This window comes from Anabrus simplex, chromosome 1, assembly GCF_040414725.1.
Source record: "Anabrus simplex isolate iqAnaSimp1 chromosome 1, ASM4041472v1, whole genome shotgun sequence".
NCBI classification, from domain to species: domain Eukaryota; kingdom Metazoa; phylum Arthropoda; class Insecta; order Orthoptera; family Tettigoniidae; genus Anabrus; species Anabrus simplex.
In genome coordinates, this window is record NC_090265.1 from 1283702009 (window position 1) to 1283728060 (window position 26052).

Below are 26052 nucleotides of genomic sequence, written 5' to 3' on the forward strand. Positions count from 1 at the left end.
AGGATGTTCGTGCGATTCGAATTATTTTGAAAGTATCAATTTAAAATTTGATGAATAAGAAATTTTGATCTAATTGAAATAACATTAATTATGTATGTTTTATTATAGTAATAGAACAAATTTATTTATTTATAGTGGAGTAGTACTGTGAAGGGAAATTGAAAAAGTTGAAAATAAATTTTTAGAAAAGTAGATTGATATTGTACCTTGTGTATCAGGGTTTATTAAAATTGAAATAGAGATTTATTTTTCCCGAATTAAAAAGAGCTAATTTGTTATGTTGGTTAGTGTGGTACTATTATCAAGAATAGCAAATTTGTAATGAAATATTAGTCGGTTTTTAAGATATCTGGTTTTTCAAGAAATGAATTTAATTCAGTATTCAATAGTAGTTTTTATATTAATATATTAACTGTTAATTGAGTATAATATTTTAAGGGATAAGCTTTAGAATAAAATTTATAATTATTATTAGAATTATAAAGAAGTGTAGGCTTTAAATTAGCCATCAGTTGAATAATGTTATAAGTTATTTTATTGTAATATGATTTTATAATAATATTAAGTTGAATATTGAAGTGATTTACGTAATATAAAAGTAAATGTAATAATGATAAAATTAGTATATAAAGTGTAAGATATTTAGTATATGTAAATTTACATGAAGGAACTAGGCAAATTTAATGTTCGCCTGTTTATCAAAAACATGTCCTTTTGGGATGAATTTAAGGTCGGGCCTGCCCCCTGATAGTAGAATTAAAGGGCCGCGGTATTTTGACCGTGCAAAGGTAGCATAATCATTAGTCTTTTAATTGAAGGCTGGAATGAATGGTTTGACGAAACATTAACTGTCTCCGTGTAATAAATAGAATTTAACTTTTGAGTCAAAAGGCTTAAATGAATATGAAAGACGAGAAGACCCTATAGATCTTTATATGGAATTGTACATATTTTGTTTGGTAGTATTATTAATATGTATTTTACCGTATTTTGTTGGGGTGACACAAAGATAAATATAACTCTTTGTTTTACAAACATTGATTTATGAATATTTGATGCGTTACTAACGATTATAACATAAAGTTACCTTAGGGATAACAGCGTAATTTTTTATGAGAGTTCATATCGACAAGAAAGATTGCGACCTCGATGTTGAATTAAGGAATATTATTAGGTGTAGAAGTTTAATTATAAGTCTGTTCGACTTTTGAATCCTTACATGATCTGAGTTCAGACCGGCGTGAGCCAGGTCGGTTTCTATCTTTATAATAAGTGAATATTTTAGTACGAAAGGACCAAATATTCAAAATAATTTTTAATATAGGTGATAAACATTAAATACTACTTTGGCAGAGAAGTGTATTGAATTTAGAATTCAAAAATGTAAGAGACGGAGCAAACAAATTCCGTCTAATGACGGAATATATGATGTATTGAATAGGAGGATACCCTCATTTTTCGCCATTGTAAAGTGAAAACCGTCAATACGGAATGATTCTAATATCTTGTAATAAACTCAGCGAATGTTTCTCACGCGTTACCATAGTGAGGTGGAAGTCGTTACTGGCGATGAAACTTGGGTCATGTATGACATTCCAGAAGCCAAAGAACAGTCTAACCAGTGGATGCATCCTTCTTCTCCAAACAAGCCCAAAAAGTTTAAACTGACCCTGAGGAACAGGAAAACAATGGCTACCGTTTATTGGGACAATAAAGGTGTCTTTTTGGTGGACTTTATGGAGCAGGAAGCTGTCCAGACGTACAATGCCTCACTGGCGGCAGACGTCTTTGCAAAGGACATCGGAAGTTCGTGTCACGATACAACTAAATTGTTTTGGCGAGTATGCGGAAAAATAAGTGTGAAACTACTAAACTTTTAGTGATAAGAAAAGCAGTCTTCGTAGTTCCATACCTCTTATCTTAAAACCACTGAAATCTAACTCTAACCATCGTCTCCTTGGTCTCCCTCTACTTCTCTTACCCTCTTTGACCGAGTACATTATTGCCCTAGGTAACCTATCCTCCTCCATTCGTTTCATACGACGCCTCAACCGAAGCCGGTTTATGTGCAGTTCCATCCATCGATTTATTTCCCAATTCATTTATTCACTAATGGTTTAACGTCGCTCTAACAAATCAAAGGTTTTCGGCTACGCAACGATGGGAAAGGTCTAGAATTGGAACGGAAGCAAATGTGGCCTAAATTAAGGTACAACCCCAGCATTTGCCTAGTATGAAAATGATAAACCACGGAAAACCATTTTCAGGGCTAGTGATGGTGGGATTTGACTACAACATCTTCCCCGAGTGGAATCTCACAGCCACACGACTCTAACCACGCAGTCAATTCGTTCGTAAACTTAGCCTTTATCTCCTTATTCAAAATACCCTCCTTCCATTGTTCCCAACTGTTTACCACAATCATTCTCGCTATTTTCATGTCTGATGCTTCCAACTTATGAATTAGATATCCTTAGTCCACCTAGCTTTCATTTTCGTGCAGGAAAATACGTCTGAAAGCAGACCAGTGTAAAGATAGTTTCGTCCGGGAGCTGACTTATTTCATACACCATAATCTTTCGTTAATCACAACTGCGAGCTCATTGCAGTAGCTTTGCACCATCGTGATTCAGTATCACACACACTACGCTACCATCATGGGAGAATACTCGTCCTAAATACTTGAAATGATCTGCCTGGTCTAGTTTTTAATTCCTAATCTCACATTCAGTCCTCTTAAGTTTCTTCCCTACTGACATAATTTTAGTCTTGGAAATGCTGATTTTCATACCGTACTCACTGCGACACTTTTCAAGGTTCTAAGATATTAGATTGCAGGCTTTCACCACAGTCTACCATAAAGACGAAATCGTCGGTATAGGCCATACTGCTTACTACATTACCATCTAATAGTACACCTCCCTACCATTCTATACCATTCAGCAAATTATCCAAGTAATTATAAACTATGAACAACAATGGGGAAAGGTCTAACCCCTGTAAATAACTTGAACCAAAACTCGTTCTACCATCAGTTCTCACTGTGGCCCATATTATCAAATTAAACGCCTTTGATTGCCTATTATAACTTTAGTACGGCTAACATCTATTCCCTCGATACTCGGCCATATGCCTTCTCTAGATCTTAGGAACACGAATATAACTATCAATTCCTCTCATGAAGTTAAAATCTGGTCCCGACAGCCGCTCTGTGGCCTGAAACCACACTGGTTTTCATCCAACTTACTCTCAACCATTGATCCCACCCTCCAATACAAAATGCCAGTAAATATCTTGCCTGGTATACTGATCAGTGTAATACTTCCGTATATGTTGCAATACTTCATGTTCCCTTGTCTATAGATAGGAGAATTTGCCGCTTTCGTCCAGTCAGAACGAATCATACTAACATTCCATGCTAACTTTATTATTCTATGTAGCCATTTCATCCCTGCCTTTCCACTATTTTTCAGAATTTCAAGTCTAATTTAATCTCTTCTTGCTGATTTATGACAGTGTAGTTTATTTAGCATCCTTTCCACTTCCTCAAGCGTAATTCATCCATTTCGGTTGTTCGTGATTTCAACTGAAAGATTTCTGCTTACGTTGAGATTTTCAAAACAATCCTTCCATATGTCCACTGATTCCCTGGGAATCCAGTATGAGTTCTCCTGATTTATCCTATACACTATTAATTTCCCTTATCCCTCCCTTTCTATGATTCTATATTACTGTCCAGAAACGTTTCCTAGTCCTTTGACCAAGCCTTTTCAGGCTAATATCGAAATCTTACCAAAATTTCTTCTTGAAATTTGCAGTGACTTGAACAATGTCTGTATTTTCTGGCATCAACTGCTATATAGGCTAAATCTACAGTGATTTGTTTCGTTCTTTCTGTACTAAACGTACAATTCCCTATCTGCAACAGTTTTTGTTTTGAGCCATTATAATACGCCTTCTTTTTACGAGTACAAGATGCCCTGATAGCGTCATTCCACCAAGATGTTAGTTTTTTCTTTCATTTTTACACACAGTTATTCCTAGACAATCCCTTGATGTTTCTACTGGAGCATTCCTTATGCCACCAATTTTCCTTTTACATCCTGAATCTGTTGACTGTCGATTCTTTGGAACTTTTCACTTTCTCTATACTAGGCCTAGTGATACTTACTTGACTACAGATCAGATAGTGGTCTGCATCATCGAAAAATCCTTGGAATACCCGCACATTCTGAACAGATTTCTTGAATTCAAAGTCAGTTATGATTTATATAAAAAAATTACTTCCCAGAATAAAACCACAGTTTAATTTCAACGATTTCAAATGTTTTAATCAGTTATGATATAGTCTATTATGGATCTGATGTTCCGACCCTCCATTGCGCACCAGTGACAACCCTGCTCTTGAAGAATGAAAGAATGAATTCGTAACTACAAATCCGACACTAGCACAGAAATCCAGTAAATGCTCCCCGTCCCTGTTATCTTCCATATTTTCCACGACACTTACCCATCGCCTTCTCATATCCTTCTACAAATAAATTATTTGAAACATTTTTAAATCGTAGAATTCACTGGATTGATAGTGATGAGGGGATGATATGAAGAAGAAATAGGTAGACGAGAAGATGAAGCAAAGAAGCTGAAGGATCAATAGATCTAATCAATATACAGGGTGTATCATAAAACAACCCTCAAACATATAGGAATGACAGAGAAGACCGACCAAATATTTTTATTAAATAAGCATAGATCAAAAATCAATAGTTGAAGTACATTTTCAGGTGGATGAGAATAAGACTATTACTTGCCAATTTAATTGTTATTTTCACAAAAACTATTCAAAAGCGTGTCGTGTTGCTATAATTTATGCTTAACAACGACGTGTCATTCATTGCCTGTCCTACACGTTCAATGACCCCCAGGCATGTGCCATAGAGAGTGTTGTTGTTGTTGTTGTTGCTGTTGTTGTTGTTGTTGTTGTTGTTGTTGTTTTTGTTGTTGTTGTTGTTAGTCGTTTAGTCGCTTTCGACTCTCCGTGACCCCATAGACCAAAGTGCGCCATTTCTTCCTGTCATGAACTATTTTCCGAAGTCTTTCTAAATTGAGAGCCGTGGCTTCCTTGATGCAATCAATCCACCTCATCCGTTGTCGCCCTCTTCTCCTGTTACCATCAGTCTTCCCCAGCATTAAGGTATTTTCCAGTGAATCATGTTTTCTCATAATATGACCGAAATACTTTAGTTTTTGTCAGAGTATTTGACCTTCCAGTGAACAGCCTGGGTTGATTTCCTGTAATATGGACTTATTAGACCTCTTCGCAGTCCACGGAACTCTTAGGAGTTTTCTCCAACACCATAGTTCAAATGCGTCTATTCTTCCACGCTCAGCCTTTCTTACTGTCCAGGTTTCGCTTCCGTACATTGCTACCGGAAAGACCATAGCCTTCACTATACGAATCTTAGTTCTTAAAGTTACGTCTCTACTCTTTAAAATGTTATCAAGGTTGGCCATTGCCTTCCTCCCAAGGAGCAAGCGTCTCTTAATTTCATGGCTGCAATCGCCGTCAGCAGTTATTTTGGAGCCCAAGTAGATGAAACTAGGAACAACCTCCATAGAGAGAACGCAGCCGCAAGTACCCGAGCGATAAGCTTTTTCTCGGATTCAACTGGAGTCCTATACACGCTCTCGCTCTGCTCTACACGAATGGAAACGTACTGCGTGTTGTCACTGCACACACATTGCATTCTTACATCATGGCACGTTTCACAGAATATGTAATAATGATGGTTTTGAAGAATGAGAATCAAAATTAATTTATACACTGATAGTAGAGTTACTGACTGTCAATCGATTATTCGTTTCAAACCCTCGGTTATTTACAAAAATGCATTCGTTTCGGTCTCCTCTATCATTCCTAGAAGTTGGAGTATTGAATTTTAATACATCCTGTATAAGGCAAAGAGCTTACAAGTACTTTGGAGAAGACACTGAAATCAGTGGAGGAAAATAAGACGGATGCTAAGCAGTGCAGTTTCAGACCACAACGAAATGGTCAGGCTCAAATCTACAATATGAACCAAGCAACAAAGTAATGGACAAAGTAAGACTGCGGTTTTACATGACTGTTGACATCGCGATCAAAGCCAACAGGACCTCCGGTTGTACGTGGAATTCGGCTTGTTAACAATGAAATTGTGAAATATTCTTTACAGTCACTCAAATTTAATAAATAAATAAATAAATAAATAAATAAATAAATAAATAAATAAATAAATAAATAAATAAATAAATAAATAAATAAATAAATAAATAAATAAATAAATAAATAAATAAATAAATAATAATAATAATAATAATAATAACAATAATAATAATAATAGCACTTACGTTTTGTCTATACACTATGAAAATTATCATTTTGTTTGACAAAAAGTAATTTCTGGTAGAGACAACTCTAATATAATTACGAATAACTTAGGAAATGATACCGCTGTCGGTTTTGAACCCACGATCTTGGGAACTGGAGGCTGACACTCAACCACTTATTCTTATTCTGCTTCTTATTTTTCCTCTTCTTAACCTTTACAATATATTCGGATCAACAAAGCTGGGGATTTGGCTAGTTCCAGCAATTACCAGACATCCTGTGTACTTTGACAGATTTGGAGCCTTTGCAACAGGCACTTGTACGTCATTCAAAATATAACTCATTCCACTCATGACTAATATCCGTATTTTTTGGAGCCTCGTTTATTTGATTACCATTCAGGTAAAACCAAACCATTAATCATGATTTGTATTTCAATAATCATTGGGAAAAGGCAGCCACTAAATTACATCAAGGTTTACTCAAAGCTCCATTCTTCTATGGAGTCTGAGAACAACGGAGAGTGAAAATATGTGAATGATACAATAACACGAGCATATATTCAGTCCATGCGAACAAGTTCCAACCTGTCTGATTAGACAGACACAGACTATGCACACTTAATTTGCACAGCAATGGCTGTATATTTTACGAGTTGCTCCACAATTCATCATCATCGTCGAGCTGTTGGATTAGTGCTTCCACAATTAATAGCCCTTCTAATATTCTCCATCCATATGCGGAACGAATTTTGTCATGGAACTCGATAGCAAAGTAATAAGCGAATGTGTAGCCATCTATATGAATTACGAAAACTCCATGCAACCATCATCGCAACAGAGGTCAAACGAAAGGTCACAGCAAAACAAAGTGGTAATTGGTAAGAGAACAGAATATTCAATGTTTCCCCAAAAAGGAACAAAACAAAATCTGAATTCCAATGTAATAATGGTGTGTGCAGTTGAGAGCAAATCAATACTAACATTGAAATATTCAAGATGAATGATTCCCATTAGCGTTGAAACTAAATTGAATTCCGTAACGAGACCCTATTCGACCAATAATGGACTAGAAAATAAAAGCTTTGAGGACCCGATCTGTCCAACGACTACTTTCTATGAAAATGCTGAGCCTGGTTCAACTTCGATTGTTTATACCGGGTGGTCCACCAACCCCTTGCGATCCAGTTTTATGCATCGCTTCACATTTACTATAATCCTGAAAGACATCAGCCCCTCTCCCTAAACTGGGGTATATAACGAGATGTGTGTTTACGGGCTAGTAGACAGCAGAAATTGTGAGCGCCACTATTAATTCATTATGGGTACCTTGAATGAACCCGTAAAACGAGTACAGATACGCAGAACACGTACTTTAAAAACAGGAGGTGGACCCACAGACCGGGAGCACGGTACTGTATAGGCTGGGAAGTGGGCACCTTAGGTCAAAAGTATCGCAGTAGCTCACACAGCGAACCAGCGAGGAGATATGTGATAGTGGATAGTGATCGAAATAGTATGTTTGTGCAGACCGGTACAGTTAGATGTTCCAGAATATTAGGAACTTGAGGTGGAATGTTTCGGTACAATGTGCCGGCACAAGACACACGGAACACGGGATTGTAACTGCGCAGAAGAGAGAACTTCGTGAGGCAACATGACATGCCCCGCTTCAGCAGAAATGTGTTGCCGTACCTGAAGTGCGGTGTGTGGTTACAACCAGCGTGAAGCTGCACGGAACGTGAAGAAACAGTCAGAACATTAAAATTCGCGCCCAATAATAACATTTGAAGGCTGCTTTTAGGTGAAGATTTTTTCTGTCAATATGAAATACACATAACACGGTCACAATGGCAGTACAGGTGTTTACAAGTAACTAATCCAAAGACATTTTCACCAGTTGAATGTATCAGCCTATAATGTGAGTAATTAGGGCCAGGATAGAACTTCACAGCACGTGATACATCAGTCGGAACTCTGAAATAGGCACCCAGAAAATCATGTCTAAATGTTTTTTTAGGATAAGAACGTTTTCATTCATTCTGAAATACACCTGTCACAATTACACTGGCAGTAGATGTGCTTATAAATGTCACAATGTTATTTTCACCAATTAAATATATACTCGCATAGCTGAAGAAACATTCGTCAGTACTCGATTTACGTACACAATATACAAGCGGAACACGAAAAAAAAAAAATAACCCATACAAGCAAAACAAGATGATAAAAATCAAACACTATATAGGCCTACAAGTGGAACATGAAATTAAAAATATAACTAGGCCTATACAAGCAGAACACGAAAATAAAAATTGTAGGATGTTTAAGTTTCAAATGTCTCATCATTGTGCCGGTTGAAGATCCATTTGCAGACAAAATAGAATAACATAAATTGCATGTCACTCTGTCCGGTTTTATTCTAGTAAAAATATCGTAAACAGGACTTCGGTGCGATATTATTCAAGGTGTACCGTCTTTCGTACGTTATACATTACTAGGCTTCAATGAAAACACTCTTACAAAACAGAACGCATTAAGTTATCCGCATGTACCGAAGGCCAGTTGCCGGTACAATGGAACTGACAGAATGAAGAGGATACGACGGAACACTCCAGCACATGGCGGCACCCTGCCGGTATCGACAGTCAGCTAGCAGGTGAAGGGCACAGTGGCGCTTCTGACGGGATAGCGAGTCACTGTCTCCGTCTCGCTTGAGAATGTTTTGGAACAACTGACGCTCCGTGTTCCGGAACAGCGGAGCATAACTATGCACCGACACAGTGTGCCGAACCCTACGAGGTAAGTAGTTCGAATCCCACATAAGAATTTTTTAAAAGCCAGTTGCCTCGGATGTGGTAAGGTTGCATATTTGATAGCTTCAAAGGACTGATTTGTTTATTTGACCCTGTAAAAGACCGTATGTGTCGTTGCATAGGGTATGGTGTTAGGTTGGACGAGGATGTGTAGATGATAGTCTGTGGCCAGTATAGGCTGGGAAGTGGGCGCCGTAGGTCAAATGTCGCAGTAGCTGACACGGCTAGCGCGCCATAAGATGTGTGATAGTTGACAGTGCTCGAGGGCCAATATGTTCAGGTCCCATGCAGGTATTTTTAAGCCAGTTACTTGAGATGTGGCAAGGTATAATACCGGTATTTTTCACAGACTGATTTGTTTATTTGTCCCGGAAAAGGGTCTTTGGCATGGAGCTAGGTTGATAGAGGCTAGGAAACATGTGACAGGATTTCAGTTATCCACGTAGTTTAACGCAGCACCTGCTCGAACTGACGACCTCCGTGGTCGATATAGAGCTGCGCGCGATGTTGTAAGGACCGTCCGGCCCGTTGCAACATCTCTGGCGAAACGGACCACCATGCCTCGGTGATGAGCTGTCTAAGGTGACAACGATTGTCCGGCTCCTGTGCATACACCAGTTGTTTTATATGGCCCCACAGAAAAGACATCCAGGGGCGAAAGATTGGGCGATCTGGCGGGCCAGGGGACAGATCCTCACCTTCCTATCCATTAACAGTATACGTCGCATGGAGATGGTTACGGACGACCACCGCCGCGTGCGGTGGAGATCCGTCATGTTCAAATCACATCCTGCAACGGTCAAAGCGTGGCACATGTTTCATAAACGGTGGTAGTTCATCTTGGAGAAACCGCAGATTGCTTGGCTGGTCAGATGGCCCTCAAAGAAATAGGGACCGATGAGGTGATTACCTATGATCCCACACCATACATTCACGCCCCACTGTACCTGAAAAGCTATCTGTCGCACCCAATAGGAATTATCCACACTCCAATAATGCATATTATGACGATTAACGGTTCCATTGTTGTGGAATCGTGCTTCGTCCGTAACTAAGGGAGTCGTTAGAAAAGCAGGATCAGTGTCCACAGTACGATCCACTGAGAGAACACCATGCGGGCATCGAAATCATGACCATGGAGCTCCTGGTGTAAGTGCCGATGGTACTGGTGGAACCGGTGGGTATGCAATATCCGCATAAAAGACGCTCGTCTGATGTTCGTCTCCTGTGCAATGGCCCATGTGCTACTATGAGGGTTACGCCGGAGAGCGTCAAACACGACCTCCTCATTGTCAGAAGACGACGTCACAGGGTGATCCCGAATAGGCCGTGTCCTTCCCAGGGATGCAGTACCCCACAGTCCGACTCGTTGGCTGAATGGTCAGCGTACTGGCCTTCGGTTCAGATAGTCCCGGGTTCGATTCCCAGCCGGGCCGGGGATTTTAAACTTCATTACTTAATTTGCTCAGAGGCTGGGTGTTTGTGCTGTCCCCAACATCCCTGCAACTCACACACCATACTGAACACTACCCTTCACCACAATAACACGCAGTTACCTACACATGGCAGATGCCGCCCACCCTGATCGGAGTGTCTGCCTTACAAGGGCTGCACTCGGCTAGAAATAGCCACACGAAATTATTATTATAGTACCCCGCAGGCATCTTACCACACTCCAAAATATCATGCCCGTCGGGTGTCGTCTATCCGGATAGCGTTCTTGGTGCAGGCGTTGTGCCTCGTATTCTTTCTGTCTAGCTTATCCATAGATAAGTAACATATTCTCATAGTCGTCGCTAGAATACATCTCGAGGCAGTGAATAAACTTTGTGCTGTGAATTGCTTCGAAGAAGGGGAGTTCGCTCAGCTACATACTTGCCTGCCATCGCATGTTGTTATCGTTCCTATGGAGCACACTTTGCCATGCCTATGGTCTACGAAGCTTCGAACATGTACGAGGTAGCTAACTGGCCACGGACCAACATCTCCTTATCCTCGTCCAACCCAGCACCATACTCAATGCAACGATACATACGGTATTTTACAGAGCCAATTAACAAATCACTCCTTGGAATCTATTAAGTATGCAACCTTACAACATCCCAGGCAACGGGCTGTTAAAAAATTCTTAGGTGGGATTCTAACCTCCTACATCGAGCACTGTCCACTATCTCCCTGTCCGTTCGCTATGTGAGTTACTGCGACACTTGACCTACGGCGGCCACTTCCCAGCATATACAGTACCGTGCTCCCGGTCTGTGCGTCCACCTCCTGTTTTAAAGTACGTGCTCTGCGTATCTGTACTGTTTTACGATTTCATTCGAGGTACCCATAATGAACTAAATAGTGGCGCTCATGATTCCTGCTGTCTACCAGCCCGTAAATACACATCACGTTATATACCCCGGTTTAGGGAGAGAGACAGATGTCTCTCAGAATTGTAGTAAATATGAAGGGATGCATAAAACTGGATCGCAAGGGGCTGGTGAACCACCCGGTATATAAACTCAAGGAAAGTATTCTAAAGGTTCCTCATTTTAATTCCCAGGTGGTACCTCCAAAACGTTTCTAACAGTGACACTAATTATCCGCACCAAAAGAGACAACAACGCATATCATATGCAAATATCTATGCAATGAAAAGCAGTTTGCGATCTCCATATTGCCTCTAGCTTAAATGAAGAATCCACAGCCTCTTTCCAGTCATTTAACCGGGCCTGGAATGGAATGAATGAAGCCCCATCTAGCGGCGAGGACAGGAACTGTGCCGGCTGCCGAAGTCTGTCGCACTCCTCTGGGACAATGATTAATGACTGACAGGTGAAATGAAATGACATTGGGCAGTGTTGCTGGAATGAAAAATGACAAGGAAAACCGGAGTAACTGGAGAAGAACCTGTCCCACCTCCACTTTGTCCAGCATAAATCTAACATGGTGTGACTAGGATCTGAACTACGGTACCCAGTAGTGAGAGGCCGGCGTGCTGCCGCTTCCGCCACGGAGTCTAGCATAAATGTGTTTGGCTAATTTTCTTGCCTCGGGGGCATGACGCTTGTGATTTTCCCAACATTCGTACAATTCAAACGCCGCACAAAAAAAAAATATATTGGTTTACTTTTAGGACTGGGATGGAAGTGATCGTGGCCTTATATAAGATACGATCACTAAAAAACAGAAAAAATAATGAATACAGGAATTGTACAAGTTCCTCGCAGGTACACTTTTCTCAGAAACAATGAACTTATGTTTGTTGTCGGTATCTACGGGTTTGTACATGGGAGGTGAATTATATTTTGATATTAATTAAAATTCTGATAAAATAACTCATTATATACGAGAAACATACAATACCATGCGCTCATACTATTTTTAAGTGACTATACGTCCTCAGCGTTTAATCCCGTAGCAATACAACCATGACGAACCTTGGTCTGCCAAGAGACCGCTGCTCAGCTCGAAGACCTGCAAATTACGAGTTGACGCATGGTCAGCACAAGAATCCTCCTCTTGGCTTTCTAGATCGAGCCCGCTATCTCGTCGTCAGGTAGCTCCTCAATCACTTAAGGTAAGTGAGCCGCGTACTAATCTTCCGATCCAGGTAAAAATCCCTGAGCCAGAAATCGACCCCGGTGAGAGGCAGGCAAGCTACCTTTGGATATATTGCATATATTGCATATATTAGAACATCATTTATTATTATATTATATTATGTACTTCGAGATACAGTACTTAGCTGCTGTGATGCTGTCGGATCAGGGTGAGACGAAACAAGTATACGGCTTGTGATATATTCTATAATTATTCTGGACGAAGAACTACGTTAGTTCGAGTCTACGGTACTTGGTACAAAGTCTGTATTGTATCAGTAGAATAGCTTAGTTGGATTGAGGTTTCTGATAACATGGAAAAAATTCATAATGAATTTTCTCCTCCTAATCAATTTTCACAAGCATAGGGCCAATGTCTAATTTAAAGACTAGGCAATTGGGGAGTGCTAGTCTAGATAGCCCAAACCATATCGCAGAAGGAAGGAAGGATGTCCATGGAGCCAGTCTACAACGAGGAAAGGGGAACGAGTAACCACGGAATACAGATGACCTCAACGGAAGCTACAATTGGTGAGCCACAATTAGATAATGCAAGCAACAGTAAATTACAGTAACGTTAAATTCTTAATTCCCTCCAAGCTAAAAGGAACTTTTCCGACTCATCACATTTTTTTTTTGTTTAATAAATTCAGTTTACCAGATATTGCGTTAATTTTCTTTCTCAAAGCGATACTTATGGTCAATTATTTAAAATTCTACCCCTGTGTTTTAAGTATAAGTCTCTATGCTATTCAATATAAATTTTGCTGTACAGTTTTGTTTCAAACTGTAAATCTGGCGCCAAACAATACATAGAGAAATGGGAAACCAAGGAATGATCATTGATATTCTATTTGCGTGGTAATTTGCGGGCAAGCCACATATAGTTTATATTTATATTCATGTGTCCCCAGCTATTAACTTTCGTCTCCCCAAGTGTGAAGCTTAAGAGAGGGAACAGTTACAGTGTGGAAATGAGAAATAACGGAAAACTATCTTCAAGGTTGCCGACAGTGTGATTCGAACCCATCATCTCACGAATTCAAGGCAAAATGAGGTTTGTGATGGACCACACTTCTATATCTCTAATAACAAACCACTTACACAGATCATATGAAGCAAGTGCAACGTAGCTGTTTTCTATTGGCAAAGTACTGCACACCAATATAAACAATATAAACAATGCCAACGTCGCCGACACATATTTGTTTTCCGGAAACCTACAGACAAGGTGGAAAATGGGAAGTTCGAAGAGGGCTGTTACAAACTTTGTCACGAAATTGTTTCATCTAGTAGCAGGGTCTGAACTTGCTTTACTCCCGGAGCGCTTGCTTACAGTGACAACAAAAACACTGTTTTACATGGATAAACATGTTGGCCTTAGTTGTGTAAGCTTTTGTGTCAACGTAAGTTCAGTTTAACAAGCCACTCAGACCAATTTTAACACTGATCGTTCAACCGATGCCAAATAGATAGCCATACATTATTTCTACCGGGCGAGTTGGCCGTGCGCGTAGAGGCGCGCGGCTGTGAGCTTGCATCCGGGAGATAGTAGGTTCGAATCCCACTATCGGCAGCCCTGAAAATGGTTTTCCGTGGTTTCCCATTTTCACACCAGGCAAATGCTGGGGCTGTACCTTAATTAAGGCCATGGCCGCTTCCTTCCAACTCCTTGTCCTTTCCTATCCCATCGTCGCCATAAGACCTATCTGTGTCGGTGCGACGTAAAGCCCCTAGCAAAAAAAAACATTATTTCTAGTTGTTTTTGCTTGTATTTAGGAATTTAGAATAAGGTATTTTGATTTTATGAATCATAAACAGCATTGCGGACCTCAGCATTTGCCTGTGTGAAAATAAGAAACCACGGAAAACCACCTTCAGTGAGGTTGGAACCCATAATCTCTCGAATTCAAGCCAAAATGAGGTAGTGATGGACCACACTTCTATTTCTACTGTGTAGTAAAGGTTCTGAATTATTGAATAAAGATCAAGACAGGTTCCAGTTTAGTAAACTACTACGGTAACCAAGGCGGTGGAAACCGTGGAACAGACCTCATGATACTCAGCTCTGTCCCAGTAAGTGGACAATGACCACGAGACCTATAAAACTTGAGTGTAAGGTGAATTCGTGGACGAATTGCAAGGATGGTTCTTAGAAATATGTATCTTATTGAATGCGCCCTCGGTACTTCTCTTCCAGAATGGATGCAAAATAATGACTCCCCACATCACTTAAGACCTCATATGAGGTGTGTTAACAATTCCACCAGAATTGAAGAGACGTAAACGGGAAACATCACGGTGGTCTCTGGAACTACTGTTGTTTTATCATTTAGACTTTCATGGCCCGTGTAACTATTCATGAAGTATAGTTCGGGTTTATGCCGTGTAATGAACTATATAAACCGTCTCTGTGCTTTTCAAAAGTAACCTTGCCTTTCTACATCAGGAGACAACAGACAATTTCTTGGCTCTAATATTAACTAGTTTAGGTCGTACTCAGCGAGTACATTTGAACATAGACGTTTTTGGTAATGGTAATCATAGTCATTTCAAAAGGCATATTCAATCGCACTAATTAATTAATATAAAAGTAAACATTCTTACAGCCAATCAGTACCGATTAAAAATTATTTATTTAAGAAAACATGTACTGCTTTGTTTAAATGCGTCTCCAATGTGTATTTTTTAATTAGTTTTTTAAAATACTGTACATTCTAATCCAAAACATTCATTTCAATATTAATTTGATCTGATTTGGTCCTTAAATTCCATTTTGATTTAATTTAAGATTTTTAATTTGAATGTACAGTGTGTTATATATGAATAAAATATGGTAAAGTATAAGTTGTTTAAACACTTAATTATTATTTACGGTGTTGATCAAAACAATTGCGCACTGAAGAAGCATTGAAATAAGGCGATACGTGTATGTTTAAGAATGTTATTTTATTTTATTTTATTTTATTTTATTTTATTTTATTTTATTTTATTTTATTTTATTTTATTTTATTTTATTTTATTTTATTTTATTTTATTTTATTTACAAGACTCTCCCAAGTACTACGGTCGCCCTGATGGACAGGGTGTACTGAAGAAACACTGGTACATAACATGAAATTACGTGGTAATGTTCACAGTTTCGGTCACACAGCTCACAGACGCAAGTCGAATTTGGTTCATAGTATAAATCGAGAAAACCCCATCATAGACTACTGCACGAATTTTATTCACAATTATTCATTTATTACATTAATACAATGAAATACAGTTTTAAAATTAATTAAACCTACTGCCTTATTACAAAAATCATCCTTATTAAAATATATAATAAAATGGTTATGCAATAACTGAATTATTCATGAACACTCTATTGATTATATGTAAAAATATTTTTCTTTGTTTACGATTCACCCATAACAGGAAATCTGCCACTACAGAACTGCCTATTAACTGTAAAAATAAATTTAATACTCGAAAAGCGATGGGTTTGTTTTAATAGAACTGTGGAAGTATACGACTAAAAATGCTTTATGCCCATGACTTATAAAAATGTGCTTTATATTGAACAATTAATATTGGGCAAGCGTTTAAAAGTAATAGCCACGAACATATAAACTGTCAGTCAAATTCAACACCGAAGTTTAAATAATATACAGTAAATGGCTGGTTAACAGTTCCATTGACATAATTATCCAAGCTCAGTGTTACGCTACTAACGGTAATGCCAAGTTGGATTACTGTGATTATATTCGAATGATAGCTTTACAGTAACTGGGATCTGAATCTCACCATTAGATCTCATGGCAGATTGGTTATTTTGTTATCTGGACCATGTCAATCAAACTGCACGTTAACTGAGTCATAAAGTCTTGATTATCGTTATAATGAAAACAGTTGAATAATTATTTTGTGTGGAGATAGATGGAGGGAAATTGTTATCTTTCACATGTCCACTTACTACCGACTACCAGAACAGACAATGCAGTAATGAAAAATGAAATAAATCAATGTTTTATTGAAATTAAAAATAGAATTGCGGATGTCCGATATGCTCAACCACAGGGCGTGAGAGAGAGTGGATAACCAGCAGAACCACATGTTCCGTTGACATAATGACAAATAAAATCCATATAAATAAAATCGTAACGACCCTGTGTCTGTACATTGATTATTTTGGCAAAAATGACTTATAGCTATCCGTTTCGGGTGTAAAAATGACCATCTACAGAGATTTTTTAGCTTAGGTGTTTGTTTGAATTCTTATAACTGAAAAACTACTGGACATATTTTAATCAAACTTCATAATTAGAATCCACGCATCCAACGATATGATGTAGGGCCAATACCATTTCAAAATCCCTGAAAGGACTGGGCGTTTGTAGCGAGACCGAAACAGTGATTTTACTCTTCCACAAAATATCCATAATCAACTTTAATGGAAATCTACCAACCCTAATGAAAATCTATTTCTAAAACTGTTTTTCTCATATACATCTTTTCGATAGACATGACAATGGGCAGTGGTTTTACTGTTTGAGCCATTCAGCCCAGCACTTCAGGTAGATTCTTGTTACAAATTATTTTGATTATTATTGCTATTATTATTGTTACGGGAATACCCGTGGATCAGCAGAGGTGAAAGAAGATGCTGGGGTGAATGGGTCTAACTACAAAGTTAATTTAAAATTTTAACAAAGGTTACATTTTTCGAAAAATAACAAAACTTTAACAACTTTTCACTTAGTGAGATAACAATGACATATCAGGTACCATGACAAGGTTTAGACAAAGCAAGAAAACCCTAACTTTAGTGACTGTTCAGTAACCAGGGCTTCCAGCCCCTCGCTTTACATTACCTGAGCTCTCAGCTCAACTTTACAAAGATTACAATTTTACACAAGGGCAGAAATCCCCTAATACATGGAGCTCTTGCTCCCAATTTACAATATCAAGCCTTCTAGAGGCATTCTTACAATAACTGAAAACAGCTGACGTGCTCTCAGTATTCACAGCCTACTCAAGGCAACACCATGTGAAAGCCTAACAATCACTGGCCTTACAAAGCACTACTTACAAATAGCCATCTTATTACACAGGGGTATCTAGTACCCAACCTACGGGGCCTTAGTAAAAAAGAACAGGTTCAATAAACGGCCCGAGTACAACAGGAATGGAGTCGGAGATTGAGCTCCACAAAAAATTTTACAGACCTATAGGGCACTTGGCCAACGAAACAGGGGCTAATCCCAATCTACTAAGGTAGCGCGGATGGAAATCACTTTAATACATTGCAGAAACAAATGCGGTACCTCAAACCAAGATGAAGTGGAGCTCGAGAGGGTATATCACTCTCTATCCCCGGATTTCAGTTAAAGATTTATGAAATGTTACATGATCCGAACGGAGAATTACGTTTTAAGGAAGTTGGTTACATAATTAAAGTTTCGAACCTTTCCCTCGGGTTAAACTGCGGAGCTAGCAAAAATGAAGATGTTAAGTGGCCATACCTTGTCGGAGTACTGCTGCCTGATGAAAGAGGCGCCTACCGCCCCCTGCTTAACACACACACTTAGGTAGATGAAGATGAACAAACGGCCAAGAGACGGGAAAATCTGCAGTTTATAAACCCTCGGGGAAGGTTCGAGACCTTTCATGAATAAAACAGTCACACCCTCACAATTTTATTGGTGGATGAAAAGTTTACACTCAATATCGAAGAAGGAATACTGGATTGGTTGAAAATTAATTCCAGAAATTCTTGATTGGCTACATTCAAAACTGGCGGAAAGAAAATATAAATATTGCCAACCTAAAGATGAATGAACAAACTTTAGTAAGGAAAAACTTATGAATACAAAATTTATTCAAAAAATTTCTTTCACTTCGCACCAGGGTGCATGATCATAGTCGTGGAAGGAACTGATTTCAAAAATAATTTATCGTCCTATCTAAACTATGTGCCTACATGGAACAGCTAATTATGGTGATTATGATGTTGATGATAATAATTGTACCGGAAGGCACACCTCTACGCCGCACATTTAAAACTTGCGCCTTAAAGAACTCCTATAGGAGAAACACTGAACTTGAAACTGGACCAACTTATAAATTTTCTCTGAAGATGGCACCACTAAAATTTTGTTATTGTGAAGTTTCCAGTACTGTGTGAATTTCAACTTGTTTTGTTTTCCATTTATCAAGTTTGTACATTCTCTCATAGATGTCACCGCAATAATTTTTGAAATCAGTTTCTTCCATGACTTACCTCCAGCTTACGCGTAAAATATCCCGAGTCAACCAAGTTTTCACTCCTAAAATCATAGTGAGAACAGAGCAATGCAAGGAACTTTTGCCCTTCTTCCTTCTTAGAAATGACTACTTACAGCAAGTATGAACTCGTAAAATGCGAGCGTGACAGATGAGTGTTGTTGGTACTACTTTCTCACCAAGGTGACCTTGGTTCAAATTCCGGTTAATTCAAGTTAGATTTTTGAAATGAGGTGTCATATCATACTAGCTCTAATTGCATGTAAAAATGCAATCCCATTGTCTCTAATTTACGACTAATAGTAACGTAAAATTGCTTGCTTGATTGACCGCTTCACTATTAGCTCTGCTAGACCCTATCTATTTCAGTTACATATTCAGCAAGGACAGATATAGTCTGATACAACTGATCACAGAAGACAAAAGAGAAGGCGAACGTGGAGATGGGTGGAGAAGTTTATCCTGGGCACGATGCGGCAACCCGGCAAATTAGCAACTCGGCAACTCTGACATTGTGAACGCAAAATTAGAAGAATTATTACTCCATGATGGTCACCAGATGATGCAGTAACAGAAGAAGAAGAAGAAGAAGAAGAAGAAGAAGAAGAACCTGATCCATATTTTCCTGCTACTATCTTAAGAGAATACAAATCCAATCTCCCTAATTTTCTATGTCCTCTTCGCGGGTTTCTTCCTACTCGACAACAGGCTATTTTATATAAAAATAAGTCCCTCTTTAAATTTCAAGATTTGAGAAGGAACGGTCCATCATTAAGTCCATAAAGCCTAAGTCATCGGCGTAAGTCAAACTGCTTCATAAATATTCATCCAACTGATACCATCCTGTAGTTTAATGCAATTGGGAAATTTGCCATGTATTTACGATCAGTAGGATAAAGCCTTAGCATCCAGGAAGTGGTTTTTCGTGGTTTCCCACTTCTCCTCCAGGCAAATGCCGGAATGGTACCTAACTTAAGACCACGGCCGCTTTCTTCCCTCTTTCTTGTCTATCCCTTCCAATCTTCCCATCCCCCCGCTATGCCCCTGTTCAGCATAGCAGGCGAGGTCGTCTGGGCGAGGTACTGGTCATCCTCTCCAGCTGTATCCCCGAGTCTGAAGCTCCAGGACACTGCCCTTGAGGCGGTAGAGGTGGGATCCCTCACTGAGTCCGAGGGAAAAACCGAACCTGGAGGGTAAACAGATAAAGAAGAAGAGCCTTGCCTGACCCCTGTTACTTCTTTTGTGCTATTTGCTTTACGTCGCACCGACACAGGTAGGTCTTATGGCGACGATATAGTACGAAAGGCCTTGGAATGGGAAGGAAGTGGCCGTGGCCTTAATTAAGGTACAGTCCATTTTCTGGTGTGAAAATGGGAAACCACGGAAAACCATCTTCAGGGCTGCCGACAGTGGGGTTCGAACTCCTGTTACTACTTTGAACCATGAAGTAATTCTAATATCATCTTTTACATCTTGATCAGGCTTGACAGTCAACATAATGCTTGTAACTGCCAGTAATAATCACCCTGGATCCTTCAATCCCTTATTCTGCCTGTCTGTGTGTTAGGTCATCAGCCCGGAGGCTGCTTGGATCCTAAAACAGCACCACCAGAGATTACAGCAGTTATAGGGTAACAGCAAAAACCGATGACGGCGCCAAAGTGAGGCGTAGGCCAACAAGACACGATGAGGAGTGAGGTAGTTTGCCATTGCTTTCCTCACAGTCCCTCGGTACGGCCAATATAATTTCACGTGGCCCTGTATCATATGTCTTCTGCATGTCTGCGAATGAAAATTTTATTCATCTATTCCATTTGTTGTGTTTTCTCCAATATTTGTTACACACACTGAATATCTTGGACAAACCACGCTAGTCTTTGTCCATTTTATTCTCCCCCACAGATCGCACTCTCTTTACAAAAATGAATGTAAACATTTTGCATTGTATACGGTTAGAGAAATAGCTTGATATATATTGTAATCCTATCTGTTTCATTGCATGTGGTCTGGTGCAATTACTGATTTCGTTCAACTGGAATGAGCATTACCTAAATCTCATGGTATTTCCAACAACACATGTAGGTATTTTATCTTTGTAATGTGTTTACATTTCATAGTTTCTAATAGAAGTCCATGCGCCCCGAATGCTTTATGATACTGAAGTTTATTTACAGCACTCTCCACCTCCTCAAGAGCAATTTTACTGGCCTCACCTTTCTCATCCCCATGGATTTCAGAATTCAAGCATTGTCACATGACGGTGGCGATGGTGGTTATTGTTTTAAGAGGAACTAGACAAGAATCGTGTTTTAACGTTACGTAGGCCTACATACATACATACATACATACATACATATACATACATACATACATACATTTAGTACAGTACATAATAATAATGTTATTGATGACCGGCTCCATTGCTAAATGGTTAGCGTGCTGGCCTTTGATCACAGGGTTCCCGGGTTCGATTCCCGACAGGGTCGGGAATTTTAACCATACCTGGTTAATTCCCCTGGCACGAGGACTAGATGTATGTGTCGTCTTCACCATTTTATCCTCATCACGACGCGCAGGTCGCCTACGGGAGTCAAATCAAAAGACCTGCACCTGGCGAGCTGAAGTCCTCGGACATATCCCGGCACTAAAAGCCATACGTCATTTCATTTTATGTTATTGATTTTACGCCTAACAACTACTTGTACGATTTTCGGACACGCTTATGTGCCGGAAACTTGTCCCGCAGGAGTTCTTCAGCGTACCAGTAAATCTACCGACACGAGGCTGACGTCAGTACAGTACAGAACAGTACATACATTTTCATTATAGACTGGTATGATTTTCTGTATTCAGTCTGCAAGCCTCTGTGAATTAACTAAATGCCTCCACAATTCTCTGTTCGACACTAGCTCTGTGACCTCGTTGATTTCCATACCAATTATATTTAAACCATTGGCAAGTGAGTCTAACTTTTGTCGTCTTTGTCTCCCTCTACTTTTCTTACCCTCGATGACCGGGGCCTTATTCTCCTATGTAACCTATCCTCCTCCATTCGCCTCACATGAGCCCACCACCGGAAAGCCGGTTTATGCGTACAGCTTCATTCTTCGAATTATTTCCTAGCATAGCCTCTACCTCCTTATTCCGTGTACTTTCCTGCCATTCTTCCCACCTGTTCGTACCACCAGTGAAAAAAAAATGAAAATCCACAGCTTGTTTCCAGTCATTTGACCGGGTCAGAAATGGAATGAATGAAGCCCCCAGCTAGCGGCGAGGATAGGCAGTCCTCTGGGACAATGATAACGACTGACAAACGAAATGAAATGATACTGGGGAGTGATGCTGGAATGAAAGACGACAGTGAAAACCGGAGAAAAATCTGTCCCGCCTCCGCTTTGTCCAGCACAAATCTCACATGGAGTGACCGGGATTTGAACCACGGAACCGAGCGGTGAGAGGCCGACGCGCTGCCTCATGAGTCACGAAGGCTTCTGTACCACCACTCATTCTTCCTAGTTTCGTGTATGTTACCTCCAAATTATGAACGACATGCTGAGTCCTGCGAGTTAGGACCGATGACCTAGATGTTAGGCCCCTTTGAACAATAAGCATCAATCCTCGGAGCTTTCACTCCTGTTCATCAACATCGTTCTGAAAACAGACCGGTGTAAAGATAATTTCGACCGGTAGCTGACTCATTTCTTACAGAATACCGCTGATCGCAACTGCGAGCTTACTGCATTAGCTTTGGTGCACCTTGATTCAATTTCACTACCATCACTACCATCCTAGAACAATACACATCCTGGTAATATTTCCAGCTCTTTCATTTTAGATTAACGACCACTTTAAGATTAACTCTTCTCTAAAGCCATATCCCAGTTTCATTTGCTGTGTTTTATTATTATAGTCTGTGTCAAATGGGAAGCGTTTTCTTCCTCGAGAGGTAACTCAGAATTGTCCAATCAAGCGCCTGCTATATTGTCACGTCATCGCACGAACACAATGCACTGCATTACGCGGAAAAGTTTACTGAGTTATATATCAGTGGCGTCAGGCCAAAATAGTTTTTACTTCATAAAAACGACCCCAACAGCTTTCCATTTGACTCTTTGATTACCAGTAGGCCTATTTATTTTACAGATTTTTTCTGAACCTGGAGTCCAAAGAAGCAAACTTGTAGTTTTTATTTCTCTTGATAACGTGACCATAAGCACAGGACCTCCAGATTTACGTGGTATCAGAACCACAGTGACGTGAGTTTCCACTTCAAAATTGTCAGGATTCTAGCCACGGCCTTCTTGGTGAGAAGCGAATTTAGAGTCATTCATGACGTAATATATTATGGATTTGGTGTAACTATCTACCAACAGTAGCATCAGGAAAAAGACTGATGCGCTTCGCCGAGACAGACGATGGTTGTCCAGTTGTACTACTATACTTCCTCCTAAAACAATAGTCACCACCATCATAATTTCTCCCTGACAACAATCTCAGTGCACTGAAATTAATGGCTGAATTTCGTAGATAAGACACACTTTCATGACTATTATTGCCTATGTTACAAGTTCTCTTTTCTCATTTTCCGTTATCGTTCTTTCTGCCAACATGACTGAAGGACTATTGCAGTAAATTACCGCCCAACTGGCCGTATACTGCGAAAAGTTACCGCCATTTAAGCTCGCGCTGCCAAGCAGGTGGACTGTGGAAATTCTTGCTTTGTTCCCGAATGGCACTTGTTGAACGCTCTTTGTATCGGCTATTCAAATGCATTAAAACAGGTGTTCGACGAACGAATGTAGTCGTGAATTTCGGCCCCCTCGTTCTCCCGATTTAAGAATCTGTGATTTTCATTTGTGGGAATTATTAAAACAGAAAGAACAATCCACTTACTTTTGAAGCCCTGGCGAATGAAATCTGACGACTCATACGTGAAATTTCAGAGGCTGAGATACAAGTGTTTCGGAATTCTTTTTACGCCGATGCAACGTTTGTATCGAGGGCGATGAACATCATTTTCAACAGCTGCTTTAATGAAAGACACGATTGACATTAGTTTTCAACTTAAGTTATTACCCAGTATCCAGTATTCGGGAGATAGTAGGTTCGAACCCCACTGTCGGCAGCCCTGAAAATGGTTTTCCGTGGTTTCCCATTTTCACACCAGGCAAATGCTGGGGCTGTACCTTAATTAAGGCCACGGCCGCTTCCTTCCCACTCCTAGCCATTTCCTGTCCTATCGTTGCCATGACCTATCTGTGTCGGTGCGACGTAAAGCAACTAGAAAAAATATTATTATTATTATTATTATTATTATTATTATTATTATTATTATTATTATTATTATTATTATTATTATTATTATTATTAATTATTATTTATTATCTTCCCAGTTTTGTTGATGAGGCTATGTGCTCTCTGTCTCAGACTCACAAACCAGTCTGAAATACAGGGAGAGGCAGTGAAAAGTTGCCGCACTATGCAGAGGATGTCGGGGGAAGAGATTGTCCGTAATCGATTGTTAGATTCACCGGTAAGCTGTAGAATCACGGGAGTGCATTGTTTCAATACAGCAGGCTTACATTGTTAGTAATACGTTCCATTACCAGAATATTTTTCTCACAATGAGTTTTTTAATTTGGCAATAATTCCACTGACACGGATATCTCTCATTAAAGAAAACTTAATGCTAACTGCTCAGGAATCGATCCCGTTGATGCGGGTAGTGATTATCGTTTAAAGAGGAAGTACAACTGGGCAACCACCTTCCTTCGACACTATTCAGAGCAGAAATGGAAGTAGTCCGACTCATCGAAGAATGAGGGTATCGGCAAAGAAAGGAACGGCGTGAAACCCACGCCTCGCAAACCTAATAATGCCGGAGTGGGAAGGGACCAAGAGTATTTTTTTTTTGCTAGGGGCTTTACGTCGCACCGACACAGATAGGTCTTATGGCGATGATGGGATAGGAAAGGCCTAGGAGTTGGAAGGAAGCGGCCGTAGCCTTAATTAAGGTACAGTCCTAGCATTTGCCTGGTGTGAAAATGGGAAACCACGGAAAACCATTTTCAGGGCTGTCGATAGTGGGATTCGAACCTACTATCTCCCGGATGCAAGCTCACAGCCGCGCGCCTCTACGCGCACGGCCAACTCGCCCGGTACCAAGAGTTCACCAAGGAAATTTGGATACGAAAAAGTGGAGGTGAGGCTGATACAAGTAAGTGGAAGCAATGACAGAATCAGCTACGAGTGTCGTGGTTTTCAACCCAGGCTCCCAAGATGAAAGCCTCTTGAACAGATCCTACAAACTTCAGAATAGAAAACAAGCACAAAACCACCCACGCTGAATGGCTTATCAGAGAAGAAGAGGTAGATATCCGCTGTTTTACAGTTGAACTTTGACCACAACTACCTGCTTCCCAATCATAGCTCCGAAAAATTACAAACACACCACTGTAGACCCCATAGTCACACAGTAAACCATACAGACTTCAGAGGAACTATAATGTTGGCTACGACGTTCGAAGCACCTTACATGAAACAAAAGTCTACAAAGGAGAGTTTAGTATCAAATAAAATAGAATACTAACAAAGGTGTTGCAATAAATTGCCTAGCATTTGCAGATGACTTTGCCATACTTTCAGAAAGCCTTACAGATGCAGCAATGCAAGTCAATCTCCTTGAAAAGACAGCCAACATGACAAGCTTGAGAATCTCTGCCGAGAAAACAAAATTTTTGACGAATATAAAAAGTGCCCCAAAGTTTTTAGTAACGGATATTGTTCAAATAGAAAAGGTAAAGAAATTCAAATATTTGGGTGAGACAATTCAAGAAAATGGTTTAGAAAAATCTCCTATAGAGGAGAGGATACAAAAGATGGAAAGAGCGTACGGTACAACTAAGAATACTTACAACAAAAAGTGCTTATCAAGAAAACTTAAAATAAAGCACTACAACACAGTAGTGAAACCAGAATGCCTTTATGCCAGTGAATGTCTAGCACTGAAC